Raw genomic sequence first — 9,880 nt, 5'->3', positions numbered from 1 at the left:
GGTTGCGTACCTGTGGGATCTCCGAGATGGAAGCCATTGCTGGAGATTTGATGAGTTCTTGCTGCTGGAGGGAGTTCGCCTGGAATCTTGGAAACGCGAGAGTAGATCTGTTCTTCAGGAGAGAGAAGAGGATTGCTGGAGAACGGGTGCCGATGGAGAAGAAGATGAGGGGTGAAGCAAGATATTTATAGTATCTGCCTTGAGGGGTATAATGGAAATTTGATACGTTGCCCCCACGAGGTACGAGGATTGGTTTGAACACTATTTGGGGCGTCGGTTCAGAAAGGCAATCATGACTGGAGCAAGTTTCGGAGCAAAAAGATATATTACTCCGAAACTGGGGGGGCATGTGTTGACGCCATTTTTCAACACGTGTCAAGATAGACGTTGGGATGGAAAGTGTTGCCGATTTAGAAGCTGTTGCCAATTTTAAAGGAAGGATGGCGTACCCAGAGTGAAAGATGGCCGATGATGTCGTTGCCGATGAAGACTCTGTTGGGCGATGGGATTGGACAAAATTCTAGTGGAGTCCGAATCTAGCTTCATTTGTTTCTTAATTTGTAAAGTTTGTTTCTTTCGCGTCAAGTCTTGTTTGTGCCGTAATCGGTTAGGAGTTGTCTTGTTTAGATTATAAATAGAGGCCCTGCAGGGTCTGGAAAACTGATACATATCCAATTAAACAAACCTTTACAATTTCCTTGCAATTTACTTTCTCGTCGGCGACTTCGCTATTTTCTTTTCTGCGAGTTCTTTCAAGTCGATCAAGGACGTCTCACATTCGAGCGACTTGATTTGCTGGTGAGTCTTCGTTTACCGAGTAAATCTGAGCTTTAGCTAACTGGTGCATCGCTGTTGCTTCGTTCAGATCTATTCAATATTTATCAAATATTATCTAGGCTTTGATTCCTGGCGCATCGCTGTTTTCTCGTCTAGATTTATTCACAATCTATCGATATTTGCTAGATCCATAGGTTTTTCCTGTTGTTTTAGCCTTTATCAGATCTATCCAGCTTGGAATACGTTCTATCGGCTACTAATCTTGTTACATCGTCAAAATTATCATAAAGCCGATTACATCTGTTTCGACTGATGTCTCGAGTAGCTTTGTTTAATTTTCACATTCGTAACTTTTGCATCTCTCCACGTGTACAATCGGCTGATCTAGCCGATTTGTTATTTTTTGTGTCGGTTGCTCTTGCTGATACACGTCCATGATCCCCCCACACTGTTTTATACTTCAATCGATTGTATCTAGCCGATTTGTCATTTTTTGTATTGGCAGACCTTGCCGATACATTGTGTGAGAGACATTTGGAAACCTAGCCGATATGCTCTCGAATTTAACGTCTACCGATTCCTTGTCAATTCGCAAGTCAAATTGACTGGCACGTTTGGCTCTAAGGAGTCACATTCTGAGCTTGGCGAACGGTGCTCTCAGGCTTTAGTGTGTTGATTTTCTGCGTCAGCAGCTTTGTGGGATAAAGAAGAGAATGAGAGACAAAAGTCATCTTGGAGCTCTTCCCAATTACGATTTGCACCCCTCATGTTGTGAGTGTACCATTGTTCCACCTTTCCCACGAGATAGAAAGGGAACAACTTCCACCTCAAGGTTTCCTGTGACATGCCTAGGATTGCCAAACACGAACACAGATACTCAAACTCTTGCAAATGACATTGGGGATCTTCATTTTCTAAACCAGATAATGTTTGTGCCCGAACCATGGCAATGATGTTAGGATGGAGTTCATAGCCAGAAGCCGTGAAAGGCCTTGGAGAGGTTGATGGCTCTGAGAACTCATCCTCGGAGGTAGAGAGTTGGTGGATAGAAAGGTGTGACATGGTATAAGGATAAAAGAAAAGAAAAGGTAAAAGAAAAGATACACGGGCAAAATAGGTTTGAAGATAACTACAACAACCGTTCCCCAGCAACGGCGCCAGAAATGCTTGTTGGTATTTCTTAACTCTTACAAAGAAGTCCGCAAGCACACGAAAATACCGTTGTAGCACTTCACCCGGGAGTATTCAGGGTATCGTATTTTCCACAAGGAAAGGGAATGTCACTATCTTCTAACTAGGTTTGCCCTATGAAAGATGAGAGATAGAGAGGCCTTGGGGTAGTGTGGTTCTGGTCTAGAGGATAGGTTCAAGGTAAGATAAACTCTGGTTCTCACTCATTTACTTCGGGCACTGGTCTGATCCTAGTCTGCCAAGACCCTCCGGCTATTACTCTACTAGCCAAGCCCGAACATGGGGGACTACACTAACCACGAAGTAGCTCCGCAGCGGATGGACAGGGCTGTCACCACCTGCTGTCTACCCCTCAACACCATGGAGCTCGGAGCAAACAAAGGTAATCTAAGGCCCAGACACCAAGTCTATGTCGTCGACTACTACTCTAGAGTTGCGCAGGGTTATCCCGTCTTTATCAGTGGCCCTCTTCTAGAGTATCCGCTACTAGAACGGACGATGATCCCATAAACGAACGAAAATGAAAGAATAACTTAGACAAGAACTCACCAGTAGAAGAACCCTGATATGTACTCCAAACGTACCATATCCGTCGAGGTACAAAGCCGAAGAGAAGCCGACAGGTCCGGCCCTTCTCCGCACTCCTTCCTCAGACACTCCCTATGTTAAAGATACAAGTGGGTGGAGCCCCTCTACTCTTCTCCAAATGTGTGTTGTGTGAATGGTGAATGTGTGGTTCCTTGAGAGAGGGGGAAGGAGGCCGCCTTTTATAGCCTTGAGGAGTAGTAGGGGCTACTCCATGTCACCCCTCTACATGGAAACCTTATCCATGGGAAGGAGGTTGCTTAAGGGCTACTCCACTCCAAGGTGCATCTGGACAGGTGCCTGTCCAGGTTCGGCTAAACCATGGGGTCGGCCGACCCCAGGTGGGCCTCCCCCGGGTGTATCTTCCTCATGGAAGCTGACATGTGGGCCCTCACTTGGATTCTGAGGTGCATCTTCCTTGGCGCGCCCGTTTTCTTTGATTTGTGGGCCCTCCATATAAGTGACACACAAGGGTAGTGACCTTTTATGCATTTCTTCCTGTGTTCACTTGTGTTTCTTCCTTAATTCAGCTGTGGGTGCCTGCAGATCACAATTCACCAAAACTCATGGAATTGATTAGTTATAAGCCCTATATCTAAGTTTGATGATTATTTATCATGAGAAGCTGCAGGAGTTGACGGTTGATTTTAGCACTTAAGGACCAACAACAATCGATGCGACAACTCCCTCTCCTCGCACCTCAGCTACCCTAGGAGGGAATGTCATTGCTAGAGGGAGGTAGAAGATATGTAGCACTACTCTGATGAGAATAACAGAAACTTGGGTTGTTCATGACCAACAATGCAGCTATATATACGTATAGTTTTCACCCTATAGGTGTTGTACACCTACACCTACTCAAATCAAGGCCAGTCGGGGATCAAACGACTCACCCCAAAATACCAGTCTACTATCATGAAACTAACTGCTACGGCAACCATCCTTCTTTCCAAGGTTTGGGATCCATCCTCCCGCAAGAGGTCGCCCCGGGACTGTGAAGCCTTCCTACACCTGGATCCCACAAGATCGTGCTACTCGCGAAATGTGAGGTCAACACTCCCTCCCCATGCACTGATACCCTATCCTCCTACAGGCTTGGTGCCGCGCGTAGCTAGATCGAACCGGATCCACCCTCATAGTTGAAAGGTCCGTGATGTCGCCTAGAGAGGGAGGGGGTGAATAGGCGCACCTACAAATTTTCACTCAAATGCAGTGGATTAAATTCACTGTCTGCTAAACCCAGAACTTCCGGATTTTTACAAATCCAGAATTTTCGGATTTGGGCAAGATAGTAGGTGAACATGGAACTTCCAGGTTTTACAAATCGGAATTCCGAGTTCACTCAGAGCAGAATAAACACAATAGATCTAGTGCGAGTAAATGAATACGATTTCAAACCCCCAACAGTAGAATCCACCCAGTGAATCTCCTTGAGCAGATTCACATAGATCCTGCACACACACAAGACAACAAACTCTCCAAGACAACAAATGTATAATGGAGAGCTACTCAAATCCACAAGATAAAGTAAATACAATCGATATAAGGATTTGTTTTACCGAAGTTCAGATTCACAACGTGCACCCACGTGTGAATCCTAGTCTCCGTTGAGGCACCCAAGAAGGATACTTCCTTCTTGAGCTATCTAGCCTCGCCTTAGTATCCCGAGTTACTAAGGGTTCTTTTTCGATGTAGAGGTAGTACAAACTTCCCGGGGCACACCACAACCGTTGGGTGCTCATGGGCAACACCTAGCTGTCTAGGAGCCACGCTCCAAGAGTAACAAATGCGAAACACACGATTCCGGCTAAGCTCAAGTGCTCAAGGTTTTGCTGTGCTCTTTAATGTTCTCAAGCAGTCTATCTCTCTCAAACCCAACTCAAATGTCTAGCAAGAATCGCACAATCTCACAAAGAGAGGTTGGGGAGAGCTCAACTATGGCTACCAAGCTTCTTGGGACGACCAGCAAGCAATACAACAATGCCTGGTACAGCAGCCCACCAAGGAGGGGACTAAAGGGTATAAAAAGTTGGTCCCAAAGAAACTAGCCATTAGGTGACAATTAGAACCCAGAACTTCCGGGTTCTCAAACCAACTAGCCGTTAGTGCCACGTATGCAAAACATGGAACTTTCGGGTTGGCAAACCCGGAACTTCCGGGATGCCCCTGGCAGGCAGGTCAACTTGTGCAAGTGAGGCTTTTTGTGTCTTTTTCAGCTTACATAGTTGTAACACCCGGTTTATAAAAGGACATAAACCGAGCAATCATATACGTGCAAGGATCAAGTCACACGTATATACAACAGAATGAATAGTATATCACAGCACATATCACGTAAAAAGATAAAATAAAGCGAGTATGAATGTTATTTATTACAATAATGACAAAATGTCTGATACAGAGTATACGGAAGCATAAAACATATACGATAACTCTCGTCGGAAGCTGAGTAGGGCGCCACAGGGACGTCGACTGGGAGACGAACACCTAGAAGTCCTCGTACTCCTGGTAGCTGTGGGTGAACTCCCTCGCGTCGGCAGGAACTGAGCAGCAGTAGAGTATCCCCAAGAGGAAAAAGAGTAGAGTAGGCAAGAGTGAGTACACAACTTCTACTCAACAAGTATAACACAAACTATGAGGCTCTAAGGTTGGCTGACTTAACTGCATTAGCTTTTAATCTTGGCAAAATTTTATTAAAGCTAATTACTACAAGTTGATGATTTACCATAACTCAGTTACATAGTAATTAATCAGAATTAATTATGATGCTACTGAGAACCAAACCAAACCAACCACCCGGGGAACCCCCCTAATCAAAGGAAGGTAACCCCACTAATCAAAAGGAGGATCTGGGCCGCTCATGACCATGAGCACGGCTAGTATACCAGTTTTACACTATGCAGAGGTTGCACATCTTTACCCACAAGTCGTGAGCTACGCTAGTTGTTCATCACACTTCCATAGGTGAGATGGCTAGCAAACTCACTACGAGGCCTTTACAAAGAATCTCGTTAGTAAGGAGTAACCGCGAGGGTGGATCAGCGACTATGGAGCAGGTCTAGTGGGCATCAAGACACGGAGCACAGACGAGGCCACTCAGTACGAGGGCCATAGAAGCTTACCTCCCCTGCCCCACAGGTAAGTTACTCCAGACCAAAAAGACCTAATTAGTAAGCCAAGACCGTCCCATTCCAGTCTTGTGGTAGCGCTGTTGTCCCAGGTTGTCGCTCTATGAACCGGTCCTTATGGAGAGTGGCCAACCAAGCACTAAGCACCGTGCTGGCCCCCTAAACCATGTTTCTAGAAAAACCACTTTTTAACGAGACGTGAGCCACTCAAACGGGACACTCCCAGAATTAAGTTGCATATACAATTAATCAAATTAATTTAAAATGACCAAGTATGTTATAGCGCAGCAACCTAGCACAACTAACCAAGATGCAACCCAAGGGATATATATAAGGTAATAAAGTGGCTAGGAAAGTCCTTATAGGCATACAGTATTAAAATGCAGTATGAGAATCTATTTAAAAGTGATGGGTGTTGTTCATGTTAGACTTGCCTTCCTTAAACTGCTCCTGCTGCTCGAACTGCTCTGAAGACGGTGGCTGCTCCGGGTACTGGTACTCCTCCGAAGGATCAACGTCTACTCACGATCGCAACGCCAAAACAAGTCCAGCACATACACATACATGCAATCAAGAGCAAAAGCTAAGAAACAGTACAACAATACATAAAAACAGCAAACAAAACTAAGCTAGAACTATTCTACGCGTTACAACGATCGCGTGGACATAAAGAACACCTAAAACGGAGCTAGAACATGAAATGTAGAGCTAAAACAAGATCTAGGGGCTTTTCTGCAAGAAAAACTAAGATTCCAGGGGTTTTCTACAAAAACCAGGGACTAAAACATAAAAACTAAAAAGAACCGAGGGTTAACGTGCAAAAATGCATGGCCTGGACGGCGGGTACAAAAACTGGAAAGGTCAGGGAGCTAAACGTTAAAAACTGGGCTTATCTATAAATACTTTTGAACTGGACAGGAGCGCGGGTTGATTTCCATAAACCTTAAGGGCTCTTCAGCAAAACTACCGGGGCGAACCGGTATGCGCGGATATCAGCCGTTGGATCTGGATCTGGTGGTTCAGATTTGATTGGATCCGAATCTAATCTTGCTCGTCTATCTGGGATCGCACGGGTGGAATCCATCCGTGCGCGGGGGCGGCGGCGCGGGCTGAAGCTCGCCGGAGTTCGCCACAATGGCATTACAGGGCTCAACTCGACCGGATTTCGGGTCTAGGGGAATGTGTATAATATAGCTAACCCAACTACAGCCTCAGCGCAGGGCCCTTGCACGGCGGCGTGCGAGCGCAGCGGCGGGGCGGGTCGGTGCCACGCCGGTGAGCAATCGCGCGCTGTGCAGGGGAAAACTAAGGGGTAACTAGGCACGGGAGGGTTCGTTACCGCAGTGCAAAGGTCCTGGGATGCATAGAGACGGGAGAATGGTGGTGCTGGGGCGGATCCACGGTAGCACGGCGGAGCTCCGAGCTCAGCGGGGTGGCGGAGTGCGGTGGACGGCCGTGCAGTGCCTCCCTGGTCGTCCAGCCCGGCGTGAACGACGCGCGTCTGCTCTGCAAGGCGAGAGGCCAGGTCAGGGGGGTCGGAAACAAAGCGGACGGCACGGAGCACCGGCGAGAAACTCACCGCGGCGGAGATCCAACGTCGGGGCGGTGCTAGGCTAGGGTTTGTGGGGAACGGCGGCTATGGTGGAGAGGTGGAGCGTAGGTGAGGCTGGGGATCCTATTTATAGGGCGGTGGCGGCGATCCTGGGCATACGTGCCACAGAGGGAACGCCCGCCGGGGATCTCGGCGTGACGGGCGCGCGGGAGACGCGGGAGGAGGAAGTTGACCAGTGGGCCCGGTTTGTCAGTGGTGGAGGCGGGTGCGCGCAGCGAACAGGCGAAACGTGGCGCCGACAGGTGGGGCCGGTCGGTCGGGGATGGAGAGCGCGCGTGATGCGGCTGAGCGGGGAGAGGGAGTGAGCGGATCGTGGCGCTGGCGTGCGGGCCCCGTCCAGTAGGGAGAGAAGGCGGGTGCTGGCGAGCGCGCGCTGCTAGGCTGCTGGGGGGGTTCCGCTGGGCTGAGGGCGTGGAGGAAGTTGGGCCGCGGGAAGAAGAAGGGAGCTGGGCCGCGCACGGGAGAGAGCTGGGCCGGCGCTGCTGGGCTAGAGTGAGAAAGGAAAAGAGGCCGGGCTGGGTTGGGGAGAAGAGGGAAGGAGGGAGCGGTTTGGGCCGCCAGGTTGGGTTTGGGCTTTCTATTTTCTTTCTCCTCTTCTATTTCCTTTGCTTTTCTATTTCTAATCAACTCAAGTCTATTTGAATTCAAATGAAATTTGAATTCAAACTCCTATGCATTCAAACAAATAAAACTATGCACCAGCATGAATGCAACAACAAGTTTAAACCTAGAAAAATTTTAATTACTTGTGAGAGAAAATTAATTTAAATGCAAGTCTAAGCATATAAAACCTTAGAAAATTAAATAAAGCCAATTAAATTTATTACTAAATGCTGAAATTTAAATTAGGGTGTTACAAACCCTACCCCCTTATAGGAATCTCGTCCCCGAGATTCTGGGCTGGCTAGCAAAGAGAAACAATGATGGGATTAAGCTTTACGCACACCTGAATCGGGACTCATACCCACATGTCTTGAGTTGGTAGTATATTGAATCTCATGCTCAATTTGCTCTCCTGACAAGGTCTGGACCTTTATCACTCTTTTGGTAGGCTGCATCACAAGTTTGTTTCGAACTGACCAATTTTGACCAAGGATGATGTCGATTCCTGTTGACTCCATTACAAATAGGTCCTCAGGGAAGGTTGCCTCGCCTATCCTCATGTTGACTCAAGGACATATGTAACTGGAGATCTATTCTTTCCCTGATGATTTGACGACCATTCTTTTCCTCATGGGAAGCTTCAATATCTCATGCTTAGCAGCAAACTGCGTGCTGATGAATTAATGTGTAGCACGAGGATCTATCAACACTGAGGCTGGAAATGAGTTGACTAGAAGCATACCAAGAATGACTGGACCATCATCCCGAATGGTTTCTGCTGACACATGGTGAACTCTACCCAGGAGGTACTCTTTTGGTCCCTTCTTGGATCGCTCACGCTTTGTATGATCACTGCACACTAGTATCATCTACTGCTGATCCTGATCATTCTGGGCATCTTGCTTGGAGTAGTTCCTAGAAATAAGGTGGGTCTCATCACCACTAGTACACGGGATTGGTGAAATGTCCTGGACTGGTGCTACCGGTGACAGGTGATTCTGTGGACAACTTTGGGCATAATGACCTTTTTGCCCGCATTGGTAGCACATGCGGTGGTGGTGAATGTCGCTACTTGGTTGAGTCACATTCATAGTGATAGTCAACCCATCAACATAATCATAGAGTGCTTGGTTCTTGACCTGTGTATCTCTAGAGCACTCAGGATCCTTTCTCTTCTAGATGGTCTGTAGCTCATCGACCGATGGGAAGTCAAGGAAAAGGGAATCCTCTGCTAGCTGCTCTTGATGAGACATCTTTCTCTTTGTACTAGAGAACAACCTCTGGTTCCTCCTAGTTGTGGCTTCATCTTCAGTCGCACGAACTTGACGACAAGGGACGCCATAGAATTGGCAACACGGACAAGTTTTCTCACCATTCTTCGGGTGGTATGTTGTTTGCGAAGACTGATCTTGTACCGTTATCAGCTGCTCCACGGAAACTGTTGCATGAATACCATCACCCATTGCACTGTCTCCAAGGTTGTTTTGTTCAGCTGACATCTAAGCTGGGGTAAAGAGGAAACATAGATTGGTAAGGTCAAAGAAGAGAGAAACCCCCACTATGTAAGGTTCTATCTTATTTAAACAATACTGCCCATGCATCACTGCTGCTAACTCCAGATAGGTGTTATATAAATCCGAAAAAAGGGATCTATAGCATAACTCTTCTGCCTCGTCCGAGAGATTTTCAAATCCTCCTGTACTATCTGTAGGCCGGGGTGTCATAATAGTTTACTTGAGCACTGAGACTAAGACAAAAACCATTGTGATGCATCCCTCTTGATAGTACGGCATACCTATACTCAAGATCAAGGATAAGTTGCATTTCAACCACTTGAGCTTCTCTTTTGTATCTCATGTCGTGCCTTTGATCATTCACAATCTGAGGAGTGCATTCTCCTCTGTCTCTTTGTCATGAGCACATCTTCCTTGAGCTAGTGACTTGAGCATTCATCTATGAATGAAACCCATTTCTAGTTTATGTC

This window comes from Panicum virgatum, chromosome 8K, assembly GCF_016808335.1.
Source record: "Panicum virgatum strain AP13 chromosome 8K, P.virgatum_v5, whole genome shotgun sequence".
Classification (NCBI taxonomy): Eukaryota; Viridiplantae; Streptophyta; class Magnoliopsida; order Poales; family Poaceae; genus Panicum; species Panicum virgatum.
Note: the sequence above shows the minus strand (reverse complement) of the source record.